Below are 13759 nucleotides of genomic sequence, written 5' to 3'. Positions count from 1 at the left end.
AGAACGAGTAAAGAGACTTGCCGATAACGAGATTGAACAAGGTATTGACATACCGACGATCGAATCTCGGGCAAGTACTATACCACTAGACAAAGGGAATTGTATACGGGATTGATTGAATCCTCGACATCGTGGCTCATCTGATGAGATCATCGTGGAACATGTGGGAGCCAACATGGGTATCCAGATCCCGTTGTTGGTTACTGGCCGGAGAGTTGTCTCGGTCATGTCTGCATGGTTCCCGAACCCGTAGGGTCTACACACTTAAGATTCCGTGACACTAGGGTTGTAGAGATAATAGTATGCGGTAACCCGAATGTTGTTCGGAGTCCCGGATGAGATCCCGGACGTCACGAGGAGTTTTGGAGTGGTCCGGAGGTAAAGATTTATATATAGGAAGTCCAGTTTCGGCCACCGGGAAAGTTCCAGGGGTCATCGGTGTTGTACCGGGACCACCGGAAGGGTCCCGGGGGTCCATCGGGTGGGGCCACCTATCCCGAAGGGCCCCATAGGCTGAGGGGGCGTAGGAACCAGCCCCTGGTGGGCTGGTGCGCCCCCCTTGGGCCTCCCATGCACCTAGGGTTAGAAACCCTAAGGGGTGGGGGCGCCTCCACCTGTCTTGGAGGCAAGCCACCCCTAGGGCTGCCGCCCCCCTCCCTAGATGGGATCTACAAGGGGCCGACGCCCCCCTAGGCCCCTATATATAGTGGAGGGGAGGGAGGGCAGCCGAACCTGAGTCCCTGGCACCTCCCTCTCTCCCGTGACACCTCTTCCTCCCCGCTTGCGCTTGGCGAAGCCTGCCGGGATCCCGCTACTTCCACCACCACGCCGACGTGCTGCTGGATCTCCATCAACCTCTCCTCCCATTGCCTGATCAAGAAGGAGGAGATGTCTCTCCCAACCGTATGTGTGTTGAACGCGGAGGTGCCGTCCATTCGGCGCTAGGATCATTGGTGATTTGGATCACGACGAGTACGACTCCATCAACCCCGTTCACTTGAACGCTTCCGCTTAGAGATCTACAAGGGTATGTAGATGCACTCCCCTCTCTCTCGTTGCTAGTCTCTCCATAGATAGATCTTGGTGACTCGTAGGAAAATTTTGAATTTCTGCTATGTTCCCCAACAGGAGAATGTCAAATTCCTCAAGGATCATTTGTGCGGAGCCTGTGAAGCTGGAAAGATGACCAAGGCCAAACATCCAGCGAAGACTATCATGACTACCACTCGTCCATTTGAATTGCTTCACATGTATCTGTTTGGTCCTAATCATTATTCTGCAGTTACAAATGATGCATCTCTATATGGCTTTGTTATTGTTGATGATTATTCTCGTTACACATCGGTGCACATTGTCACTTACAAACATGAGGTGAAGGAAGTCTTCAAACGATTTTCCTCGAGGGCTTCAACCAACTTTGGTGTGAAGATCAAGCACATCAGAAGTGACAATGGGACTGAGTTCAAGAATTCCGGTCTTGATGACTATCTTGATGAACTTGGTATTACTCATTAGTTATCTGCTCCATATACTCCTCAGCAGAATGGCGTCGTGGAGCGCAAGAACAGAAATCTTGTTGAGATGGCTCACACTATGCTTGATGAATACAAGACGCCTCGTCGTTTCTGATTGAGGCAATTGATACCGCGTGCCACATCATCAACAGAGTATATCTTCACAAATTCTTCAAGAAGACTGCTTATGAACTCCTCACTGACAAGAAACCCAATGTGAGTTATTTCAAAGTCTTCGGTGCTAAATGTTGGATTAGAGATCCTCATCACAATTCTAAATTCGCACCGAAAGCACATGAGGGTTTTATGCTTGGTTACGGAAAGGACTCGCACACCTACAGAGTCTTCAACAACGTTCTTCACAAAGTTGTTGAAATTGTAGATGTGCAGTTCGATGAAGCTAATGGCTCGCAAAGAGAGCACCTACCTTCTGTGTTAGATGAACCAACACCTAATGAATCCATCAAGTTCAAGGCTACTGAGGATGTCATTCCTACCGAAGAATCTGCTAAAGAATTCATTCCAGAACGTGAAGAATGCCGATCTGGTACACCTGAAGAAAATGGTGCTGAGGAAAATGGTCCTGAAGAAAATGCGGATCAAATTCCTCGACGACAACCCGCTCATCCTCGCGTTGCAAACGAAGTGCAATTTGAGAGAATCATCGATGACATTGAGGCACCAGGTCCTCTCACATGCTCAAAAGCTTCACATTTGTCTAACTTTTGTGGGCACTTTGCTTTTGTCTCTATCACAGAGCCCACTAAGGTAGATGAAGCATTTCTAGAGCCTGAGTGGATTCAAGCTATGCAAGAAGAATTACACCAGTTCGAGCTCAACAACGTCTGGGAACTGGTCAAACGTCCAGATCCTCGCAAGCACAATATCATTGGCACAAAGTGGATCTACTGCAACAAGCAAGATGAAATTGGCCTTGTGGTGAGGAATAAGGCACGACTTGTAGCTCAAGGCTACACACAGGTTGAAGGAATTTATTTCGATGAAACTTTTGCACCTGTTTCTAGACTTGAGGCTATTCACATATTACTTTCTTATGCTAACCATCATGATATCTTCTTACAACAAATGGATGTGAAAAGTGCATTCCTCAATGGTAAGCTTGAGGAAGAAGTATATGTTGCTCAACCCCCAGGTTTTGAAGATCCAAAGCATCCTGACAAAGTCTTCAAACTCAATAAGGCCCTGTATGGCCTCAAGCAGGCCCCTTGGGCGTGGTATGCTACTTTGAAGGAATTCCTCATGAAGAAAGGCTTCAAACCCGGTTCTCTCGACCCAACTCTTTTCACTAAATCTTATGATGGTGAACTGTTTGTGTGCCAAATTATGTTGATGACATCATTTTTTGCTGTACTGACCAATGCTATAGTGATGAATTTGCCTATATGGTGAGTGAAGAATATCAAATGTCTATGATGGGAGAATTGAAATTCTTTTTAGGTCTTCAAATTTGTCAACAGCGCAATGGCATATTCGTATCTCAAGAGAAATACCTCAAAGATGTATTGAGGAAATTCAGCATGCAAGATTGCAAAGGGGTCAAAATTCCTATGCCCATAAGTGGCCATCTATGCACTGATGAAAATGGTATCGACTCCGATCAAAAGGTATACCGCTCCATGATTGGCTCTTTATTGTATTTATGTGCATCTAGGCCAGATATTATGCTTAGTGTTTGCATGTGTGCCCGATTTCAAGCTACACCGAAGGAGTCACACCATAAGGCTGTGAAGCATATTCTTCGATATCTAGCTCACACACCAACACTTGGATTATGGTACCCCAAGGGCTCGACTTTTTATCTCATTGGATATTCAGACTCTGACTATGCTGGTGATCGTGTGGACGGCAAGTCAACATCTGGCACATGCCATTTCCTCGGACGATCTTTGGTCTTTTGGTCCTCGAAGAAACAGAACTGCGTATCACTATCTATAGCTGAAGCTGAGTACATAGCTGTTGGTTCTTGCTGTGCTCAATTGTTGTGGATGAAGCAAACTCTCAAGGACTATGGCATCAACATGAAGAATGTGCCTCTCTACTATGACAATGAGAGTGCAATTAAGATTGCTCACAACCCAGTTCAGCACTCGAAGACAAAGCACATCCAAATTCGTCATCATTTTCTTCATGATCATGTGTGGAAGGGCGACTAGCCGATATCTTCACAAAGCCCTTGGATGAGAAGATATTTAGCAAGTTGAGGTGTGATCTAAATATCCTAGAATCTTTGAATGTTCTTTGAAAAGGACACTCACCCTAACACTTATGCAAAATTGATGACTTAGATGTGCAACACGCGAAGAAACATTTTTCTTCAATCAATGAAGACTAACACTCTAAGTGTGAAGAAATTAACGAAGAATTTGATTCTCAGAGCCCTACAACAATTATACGCGGTGTCTGAAATCATCATTCTTATACGGTGGGTCACGCCACCACCAAAAGTTGAAAATCTTCAATTTGAGTTTTTCCTCAGTTTTTGAAATTCCTCAATTGTTCAAATTCTTCAACTTTGCATTGTCTTCACTATCTCCGTCGTTTTTCTTCATTGGCATATATATATATATATGAGTTTATGTCCTCTACAGCATTCACTTATTGCTATTTCTTCAAGCTGTTTTTTCTGCTAAGTGAATGTGATCGGACCCTTCCCCTCTATGCTAAACTCAACCCTATTTTTCACAAATTCTTCATGTGCGTTCTATTTGAAACTCGTTCAAAATCTTCACTGTGTCCTTGTTAGTTAAAGAAATTGCGAACGGAACTTTTAACTTATCTTATCTAAATTTTCAGCTTTGCCTCTCAAACCGTTCCGCATCCCACGATAATCCTTATCTATTCACCATGATCTCACATGATCGCCACCTCTCAGTATGTGGGTGACACACGTCAAGCGAATGAGAAGGGTCAGGGGCATGTCCGTCCAATTTCTTCAAGCGTACAGTTTTTCACTCCGACTATAAATACCCCCTCCCCTTCCTCACTTCTCTTTTACTCTGCTCGATCTCACTCCCGCTCGAGTTTCTCAAACCCTAGCGCTGCCGCTACTTCATCGTCATCGGTGAGGAAGAGCTTCACTGCCTCGACCTCGTCGCCGTCGTACTCGCGTCGGCTGTGGATTTCTTCACTCCGCCACCGCCGTAGCTGTCTTCCTCTGCCGAGTTAGGGTGTGGAAGATCTGAACTGATGAACTTCACATCTACACTTGCCAGTTCCTCGTGTTCTTCATCAAGGGTAATTAAAAGTTACTTTTACTGCCCTCTTTGATTCAAATGAATTCTTAAAAATCTTCAAAGGTGTTTATTCTTCAAATCTGCACACACTGAACACCTCACATGTCATCTGCTCTTGATTTGTTTCTCTAAGCAATAATTTTTCTTTAAGATTCCTCAATTGTGTGGATCTTCGATCTATACAACTCTGAAACCTAAGACAAAGAACGCTTGGTGAAATTCTTCAAGACTCATCTGGTCAAATTCCTCAAACTTATTCTTTTGAGAAACCTTCTGAGAACGCATATGACCTCTCCAAATTCCTCGCAACTATACTCTGTTCATAGGTACCCATGTCTGCTGCTGAATCACTAGGTTCTCATCAACTTAACTCATTTGCATCGTTCCTTGAAGAAAACTTGCATACATCTTCAGAGAATTCCATTGTTCAAATCCCTCAGCTGAAGAAAATGGCTGATGGTAAGAAGCCACAGAAGGGTGGAAAGAGGCCTGAGGTCAATACTGCTTTCGAGATCCCTGATGACATATACAAGGATTATTGCACTCCTAATGAGACCAAATTTGGCAAGGAGGACAAAAATCAGCGCAAGGTGCGCATACAAAGGATAGAGAGGAGATGGGCACGGGAATGGAGGGAGTACAGATATGTTACTCCCAAGTATATGAAGAAATTCTCTCTCAACCCTCCATGCCCAAGACTTCCGTTGGCACCTGGCCAATTGGCAGATCCCACCAGCCTCAAGCGTGGTGAGGGTTATCTTGATGAATGGGCAAAGCGCCAGGCCAAACTGGCCAAACAGGCAAAGGAAGCAGTGAGGAAATCTAATGAAGACTCTGCTGCTGCTGCTACTGCTGCTGAGACCTCTGCAAGCAAGCCAAAGAAGGCCATGCCTAAGAAGCCTGCTCACAAGCCAAGGGCTTCTCCCTCAATGCCCTCACGGCCAAGTTCCTCAGCAATGCCCTCGCGACCAGATTCTTCAAAGCCCTCACGGCCAACTCCTCAAACCGCTCCTCCTCCTTCAAAGTCCTCAGTTCCTCCGACAAAGTCCTCAGATGCTCCCAACTAAATCCTCTGCACCTATGCATCTCTCCACGTGCCAAAGGACTACATGCATCTCAATTGCCTCAGGAGCTTCTACGTGTTCCTCAGCTGCACCAAATTTCTCAACTGGCCCCTCTCTACTGAAAAAGGCAACTGCTGGACGAGGCTCTCGACCAAGTCCTCACAAGAAGCAGGTCGCCTTTCAAGTGCCATCTGATGATGATGAGGCTGATGATGAAGAACTTGCCGAAATCATCAGAGACAGGCAGGCCAGGGCCACTAGAGCCAAAGGCAGCAATGTGCCATCGTTATTGGATCCAAAGTTGATCCTAGATTTCATTGATCTATGGCACAAGGACCCGAACACACCTTTGCCAGAGATGAACCTAACTCCTGGTCAAAGTCATGTTTTGACTACCTTCATTGAAGAAGAAAAATGGAAATATGAAGAAGGAAGAAGAGTGAAGAAAACGCAGTACAAGAAAGAGCGCTTTCTGAGGGAAAATGTTCTGAAGCTTTCCCCTGAACAACTTGTTGCCTTACAAGCTAAGATCGAGCAACTGAGTGATGAATTTGATCGCTACTATGCTGACTGGCTTGGAGCCAAAGGCAGATTTGTGAAGATTACTAATAAATTCACTTCAAATGTTACAGCCCCAACGCAACAAGAAAATCCTCAGGCTGATGCATCTGCACAGCCTACTGAAGAACATGCCAGCACCGCTGATGACAATCAGGCTGCTAAAGAAAATGAAAGTACCAGGGCTAATGACTGCATTCCAGCCGCTGAAGAAATTGCCAGAGCATCCACTAGTGTTGCGCCTGAAGAAAATGAAGAAGTCAGGACAACTGCATCAGTTGTGCCTGAAGAAAATGAACCAAATTCCTCTGCTCCTCCTGCACCAATGCCAACTCCAATCCTTCCATCTGCATCAGATGTGAAGAAGACCAAGGCTGCAGAGCGCGCAACTGTGAAGAAAAGGAAGGCATCAACTTCATCAGATTCTTCAGCTCCGAAGAGGATGAAGCCTTGGACAAGCTCAATTGACAACCCAATTGACGCCGTTCATGTCTCATTCATGCCATCAAAGGACCTTGTTCCTTTTGATGAAGATTATGTGATTCCAAGTGAATCAGATGAAGAAATTCCTTCTGCTGCTTCGTCAGAGCAGTTGGATGAAGAAATTGAAGTGGATGGAATCCCTTAAACACCAGTTATCTCCTCGCATATGCCTCAGTTTACTGCTGAAGAGGACGGCGTTGAAGAAGTGGAAGATGAAGATGTGGACATCGGCTGTACCACACACGTGCTGAATGATTACTTTTCAGAAAGTCAGCATCCCAGATCTCCATAGATCACCCCACTTCAACAAATTCCTCAGTCCCCTATTGCTACTGAAGTACAAATGGGATCTGAAGAACCTCATGCAACCCCACCTGTCCATGAAGAAATTCCAGCCACTAGTGCTGATGAAAATGTTAATGAAGAATTGAAGACCCATGCTGCCACTGAAGAAGAAGCTGAAATTCCTTAGCCTGTGGAAGCTGAGATTGCGATTCCTGAGGTAGTAATGCAATTGAGCGATACTCCTCACCCCAAGCCAAAGGATCCCTTCTCAAAGAAGCAGAAATTCAAGGCTGATGATTTCTTCGGCGAGCATGTGTTTTTCACTGAATTCAACCCATATGACTCTGCTCGTCTTAGAAGGAAGCGCTTCTGGACTGCCAGCTAGGCAAACTTCTATTCTTCACTGCTATTCAACAAAGACAAAGTCTTCGACCACGAGCATATTCCTCATGTGGACATGGAATCAATGCCTAATACGTCCATTTTGCATCATGCTTTTATATCAATATTTATTGCATTATGGGCTGTTATTACACATTATATCTCAATACTTATGGCTATTCTCTCTTATTTTACAAGGTTTAACATGAAGAGGGGAATGCCGGTAGATGGAATTTTGGCTGGAAAAGGAGCAAACGTTGGAAACCTATTCTGCACAGCTCCAAAAGTCTTGAAACTCGACGAAACAACTTTTTGGAATTAATAAGAATTTCTGAGCGAAAGAAATATGCCAGGGGGGCGCGCCCCCTATGTCCTGGGCCCCCTGGTGGGCCTCCGGTGTCCATCTTCTGCTATATCATCGCTTTTACCCTGGAAAAAATCGTGGGCAAGCTTACGGGACAAAACTCCATCGCCACGAGGCGGAACCTTGGCAGAATCAATCTAGGGCTCTGGCGGAGCTGTTCTGTCGGGGACACTTTCCTCCGGGAGGGGGAAATCATCACCAACATCATCACCAACGATCCTCTCATCAGGAGGGGGTCAATCTCCATCAACATCTTCACCAGCACCATCTCCTCTCAAAACCCTAGTTCATCTCTTGTATCCAATCTTGTATCAAAACCACAAATTAGTACCTGTGGGTTGCTAGTAGTGTTGATTACTCCTTGTAGTTGATGCTAATTGGTTTACTTGGTAGAAGATCATATGTTCAGATCCTTTATGCATATTATTACTCCTCTGATTATGAACATGAATATGCTTTGTGAGTAGTTAAGTTCGTTCCTGAGGACATGGGTGAAGTCTTGCTATTAGTAGTCATGTGAATTTGGTATTCGTTCGATATTTTGATGAGATGTATGTTGTATTTTCCTCTAGTGGTGTTATGTGAATGTCGACTACATGACACTTCAGCATTATTTGGGCCTAGAGGAAGGCATGGGGAAGTAATAAGTAGATGATGGGTTTCTAGAGTGACAGAAGCTTAAACCCTAGTTTATGCGTTGCTTCGTTAGGGGCTGATATGGATCCATATGTTTAATGTTGTGGTTAGGTTTACCTTAATACTTCTTTTGTAGTTGCGGATGCTTGTAATAGGGGTTAATAATAAGTGGGATGCTTGTCCAAGAAAGGGCAGTACCCAAGTGCCGGTCCACCCACATATCAAATTATCAAAGTACCGAACGCGAATCATATGAACGTGATGAAAACTAGCTTGACGATAATTCCCAATGTGTCCTCGGGAGCTCCTTTCTCATTATTAGAAATTGTCCAGGCTTATCCTTTGCTACATAAAGGATTGGGCCACCTTTCTGCACTTTATTTACTTTATTTACTTGTTACTCATTACTATTTATCTTATCACAAAACTATCTATCACCTACAATTTCAGTGCTTGCAGAGAAAACCTTACTGAAAACCGCTTATCATTTGCTTCTGCTCCTCATTGGGTTCGACACTCTTACTTATCGAAAGGACTACGATTGATCCCCTACACTTGTGGGTCATCAATGCCTTGCTTCTCTCCAGTCCTCAGTGTGCTTCATGATGCAGGATTGCTCAACTTTTGCTCTGACATTGTTGATTGGAATGAAGAGCTTATTCTTCAGTTCTATGCAATGCTGCACATCACAGGTTATGTTGATGATATCAACACTTGGGTGTTGGACTGAATGACCGAAAATACTCATTACAAAGCACCGGCCTCTGAATTACTTCATGCCCTGCCAATTAGTCCTCCACCTGAAGGTGCTCGTTGTCTGTACCAAGAACCTGGACTTACTGCTCATTACATGCAAGTGCTAATGAAGCCTCTGAAGCCCGGTCAAGCCCCACGGACCAAATTCCTTGTGAAGGAATTGCTGTATGTGCCAAGAACAGTCTATCACATTCTGACGAAGACTTTGAGTCCAATCAAAGGCCACGACTCATATGATGAGGAAATTGTTCGCATCATGAAGAATCTGATGTTCAACATCATGCATGGCATCCCTGTCAATTATCATGATTTCTTCATGAGGACTCTGGCAAATGTTGCACTTTCTCCGTTTGAGCTGAAGCCTTATGCTCCTTGGATTATGAGATTCCTCATAACAAGGTCTTCACTCAACTATAAAGCTGATTTTCAGAATCACCTCAGCTACTTGCCCCCGATTGAAGTCCTCAAGCGGACATATTCCTCAGCTAATGAGAAGGGCAAGACACCGACAGTTATTGATGAAGGCATTCGTCCATTGGATGGTCAGTTTCGCAAAGCTGCATCTTATTCCACCAATGATGACTCTGCCACTCATGACTCTGCTGCCAATGCATCCAAGCCTAATCCTCAAACCACTGGTCCTCGTGTGATGACTGACCATGAGCTGCTCCTTAGTCTTCACCAGAAGGTGGATCAAAACCACAAATGGGTTAAGCGTCAGTTTGGTTCTATTCTTCACAACATGACTGCTACACATAATGCAGTGAAGAAAAACCATTACTACCTCCATGAAGTCTTCGATCGCACCTGGGCTATTCTGTCACATTTATATGGTGAAGAAGATCTGAAGCAAATGGGTTTCAAGGAAGATTTTGACTGGTCTGCTCCTCCACCGAAGAAGTACAAGAAGTTCAAGGTTCCTTCCTTGGTAGCCAGTTCATATTCTTCATCACGCGACACGGACGAGTATGAAGACTTGGACGACACTGCGGCAGGCCCTACAATGACACACGACCCCAACAACACTGGCGCTCCTCCATCATCATGATATTCTTCAGGGGCGTTAGTCCTCATTTTCAACCCTTTTGGTCATTCGATGACAAAGGGGGAGAAATTTGAGTTAGTCTTCAAGCGGGTCTATCTTAAATGGGCGTTTTTTTGCTAAGTTACAACTCTCGTTCTTTTGATGACTTTGCTGGATCGAGTTGTAAACTTAAACTCTATGGTGTCCTGATACTTTTGCGGAGGTCTTCTGCATGCTTATTCCTCATTCACCATATTTCATCATGATGAATTACATCAGTCACCATATCTCATCATGCATTTCAAATTCTTCAGATTATAGTTCAAATGCATGTATGAATTACAAGATATAGGGGGAGATCTCCATGATTATACTCTTCAAGTGTGCATTGCTTCAAAAGCAAATTCCTCACTATGCACATCTTCAGGGGGAGTTCTTCTATATCTTGCAATCAAATTCCTCAATATCAGTATTTACACTTCATATGTTTATCCCCGTTGAAAACTTAACCTATATTGTCATCAATCACCAAAAAGGGGGAGATTGTAAGTGCATCTAGTGCCCCTTAGTGATTTTGGTGTATTGAAGACTTATAGGTTAAGGGACTGATGCGTTTGTGAGTGTACACAGGTCTATAAGTCTATAAGGAGTTTGATATTTACAGAGAAAGTCGAACCCTAAAAATGAAGTTCTTCGGCTGAAGACTTTCTAAAGACTTTGAAAGTGAAGAAATTGGTGTGACCTTGAAGACTTGGAATTCATTCGAGGAACATGAAGCGTGAAGATTTTTGTTTTCGTAATTTCATTTTCTCTTTCTTGAGTCATAGGAAACACCATACTGTTAAAGGGGGTCGAGGAAATACTAAGGAAAAATTTCCATGTGATGCTCAACTCAAAATCCTACACCTACCAATCCCTTCGAGTGAAGCCATTGGAAATCTCATACAATTTAGTCAATTTCTTCAGTGACAGAGATGAAGTTCTTCTGGTCGCTGAGGAATTTGTTCTGACTAAGGAGTTAGGAATTCGCCAGTGCGGATTGCCTATAGTGAGGAACATCATAGCCCTGAGGAATTTGAGAGTCAAAATTCCGACCGTTGCTGTGCTATGCGCCAGCTATCCCAAAATATCTACCCACCTAACGGTCATATCATTGAAGGACATTTATGTCTTATCATGTTGGGCTGCTCCCTAGGCTATAAATAGCCGCCCCCTACAACCACTAGCTGGTTGGCTGTTCCGAGAGAAACTGAAACTTGTCATTTGAGAGCATCCCATCCTCCGAGGACTTTGAGCGAAAATCATCAAGTGAGGAAAACCCAAACCCAACACACCTACAAACCCAAAGTGATTGAGCATCACTAAAGATATTGATCCTGCGTGGATCCGACGCTTGTTACCTTTGAAGGTTGTGCTTCTTCCAGACGGTTAGGTGTCATGGTCTAGAGCATCCAAGAGGAATTGTGGATCGCCGAGTGACCTAGTCTGTGAAGGTTTGGAATTCACCTGAAGACTTACCATGAGTGATTGGGCGAGGTTTGTGTGACCTTAGCTCAAGGAGAATACAGTGAGGATTGTGTGTCTGGGACTGTGTGTCCTCAGGTTGAAATACCTAGCCACTCCAACCAGACGTACAACTGAGACAGTAGCTGGAACTGGTCTACCAAATCATTGTCTTCACCAAGCTTACTGGTTCTATTTCCTCAACTCTTTCATTTCCTCATTTCAGTTGTTGTGTGCTTGTTCATATCTGTTTGAAGACTTTGACTGAAGACTTTCTCAATTTCCTCAGTTTAATTTCTTCAGTCTGTTTGTCTTCATCCTGTGTTTACGCTTTCTGTACTCTGTGCTTGTCTTCATTTCATCATGATGACTATGCTTGTGTTCTGTTATGTTTACTTTTGAGTACTTATTCTGCTGCAAGTAGTTCTTCTTTAAGGAATTTCCTCACCAGCAAATTCCTCAGTGAAGAATTCATAAAAATCGCCTATTCACCCCCCTCTAGTCGATATAACGCACTTTTAGGTGACCGTTAGTTGTGCCGCTCGGTCGGACTGGGTTCGACCAGATCAAAGCTGGTCCGCCGGCTCCCCAATTCCTCAATCTCCCCCGAGCTCACTCTCTAGACCTAGTTGTCAGCTCTCATGGCGACCGTGGATGCAAATCCAGTGACGACGGCATTGGCCGTGATGACGGCGGGGTTGGCGACTTCTCCCAAGTGGATAAGTGGCTAGGCATCACGAGGTTCGCGGCGCAGCAGCCTCCACAGCCAGTATCACAGCCTTCTCAGAAGATAGCTAGGATGGCGCCGCCTCACTGAGGGAGTATTGGATTAGGGGATCCTCGGGTGTCCAGTCTATTCGATATGGGCCGGACTGATGCGTGGACGGCAAGATTGGTGTCCGGATGTACTATTTTCTTCCCTTGTAAACTGAATATGTACAACCCTAGGCCCCTCTGGTGTATATATAAACTGGAGGGTTTAGTCTGTAGAGGCTATCATAACAATCATAGGCTAGACATCTAGGGTTTAGCCATTATGATCTTGAGGTAGATCAACTCTTGTAACCCCTATGCTCATCGAATACAATCAAGCTGGACGTACAGTTTTACCTCCTTTAAGAGGGCCCGAACCTGGGTAAACATGGTGTCCCCATTGTCCCTTGTTACCATTGATCCTTAGATTCACAGCTTGGGCGCCCCTACTTGAGATCTGCCGGTTTTGACACCGACATTGAAGCTTCCATTAAGAGCTCTGCTGTGTTGTCAACAGAAGAATTGATGGCTCGCCTTGTCATCGACAATGATGCTATTTCCGAGGAGAAATTTCTCCCTGGTCAACTCTTTGTGTTTGTTGGCTTCGTGCTATGTGCCAACTCGACCGGTCACCTTGAGCAGGTCGACAGCTACGCCCCTGGTCACCAAGATCGGGTTTGGAAGTTTGAACTACATCGCCGATATCCGAGGAGACCTGATCTTCGAGGGGTTCACGGCCTCGGCCGCCGCTCCCCACCCATACGAAGGACGCCCTTCGGATCCACTATCAGATCCCGTCCACGGGTCGACGCTCGTATCTACCTCATCCTTAGATCCGGGGCGGACCACATCGTCCGAAGACGGGAGGATGAACCCTGCCGGACTCTCTCCTATCATGGAGCCTCCAGCCGGAAACCTAGATGCGACCATGCCGTCTGCGAACCCGAAGTCAAACGGGACCCTCCCTGTCATCGGGAAGCCAGACTCGCCAATGGACGTCAACTCCAAACTATCGAGGTCTGCGTCTATCAGGCTCGATCAAGTGGTTATCACCGAGCCTGGCTCCACAGATCCACACACTCCTATCCAGATTTTACTCCTAAACGAAAAGTTGTAATTAATACAATCTCTCGCCATAATGGAAGTGTCACCTCCGAACTGTTGGGGAACGTAGCAGAAATTCA

The sequence above is a fragment of the Triticum aestivum genome, chromosome 5B, assembly GCF_018294505.1.
Source record: "Triticum aestivum cultivar Chinese Spring chromosome 5B, IWGSC CS RefSeq v2.1, whole genome shotgun sequence".
In the NCBI taxonomy this organism is placed as follows: Eukaryota; Viridiplantae; Streptophyta; class Magnoliopsida; order Poales; family Poaceae; genus Triticum; species Triticum aestivum.
The sequence above is the reverse complement of the archived record's forward strand: the minus strand, read 5'-3'. Positions refer to the sequence as shown.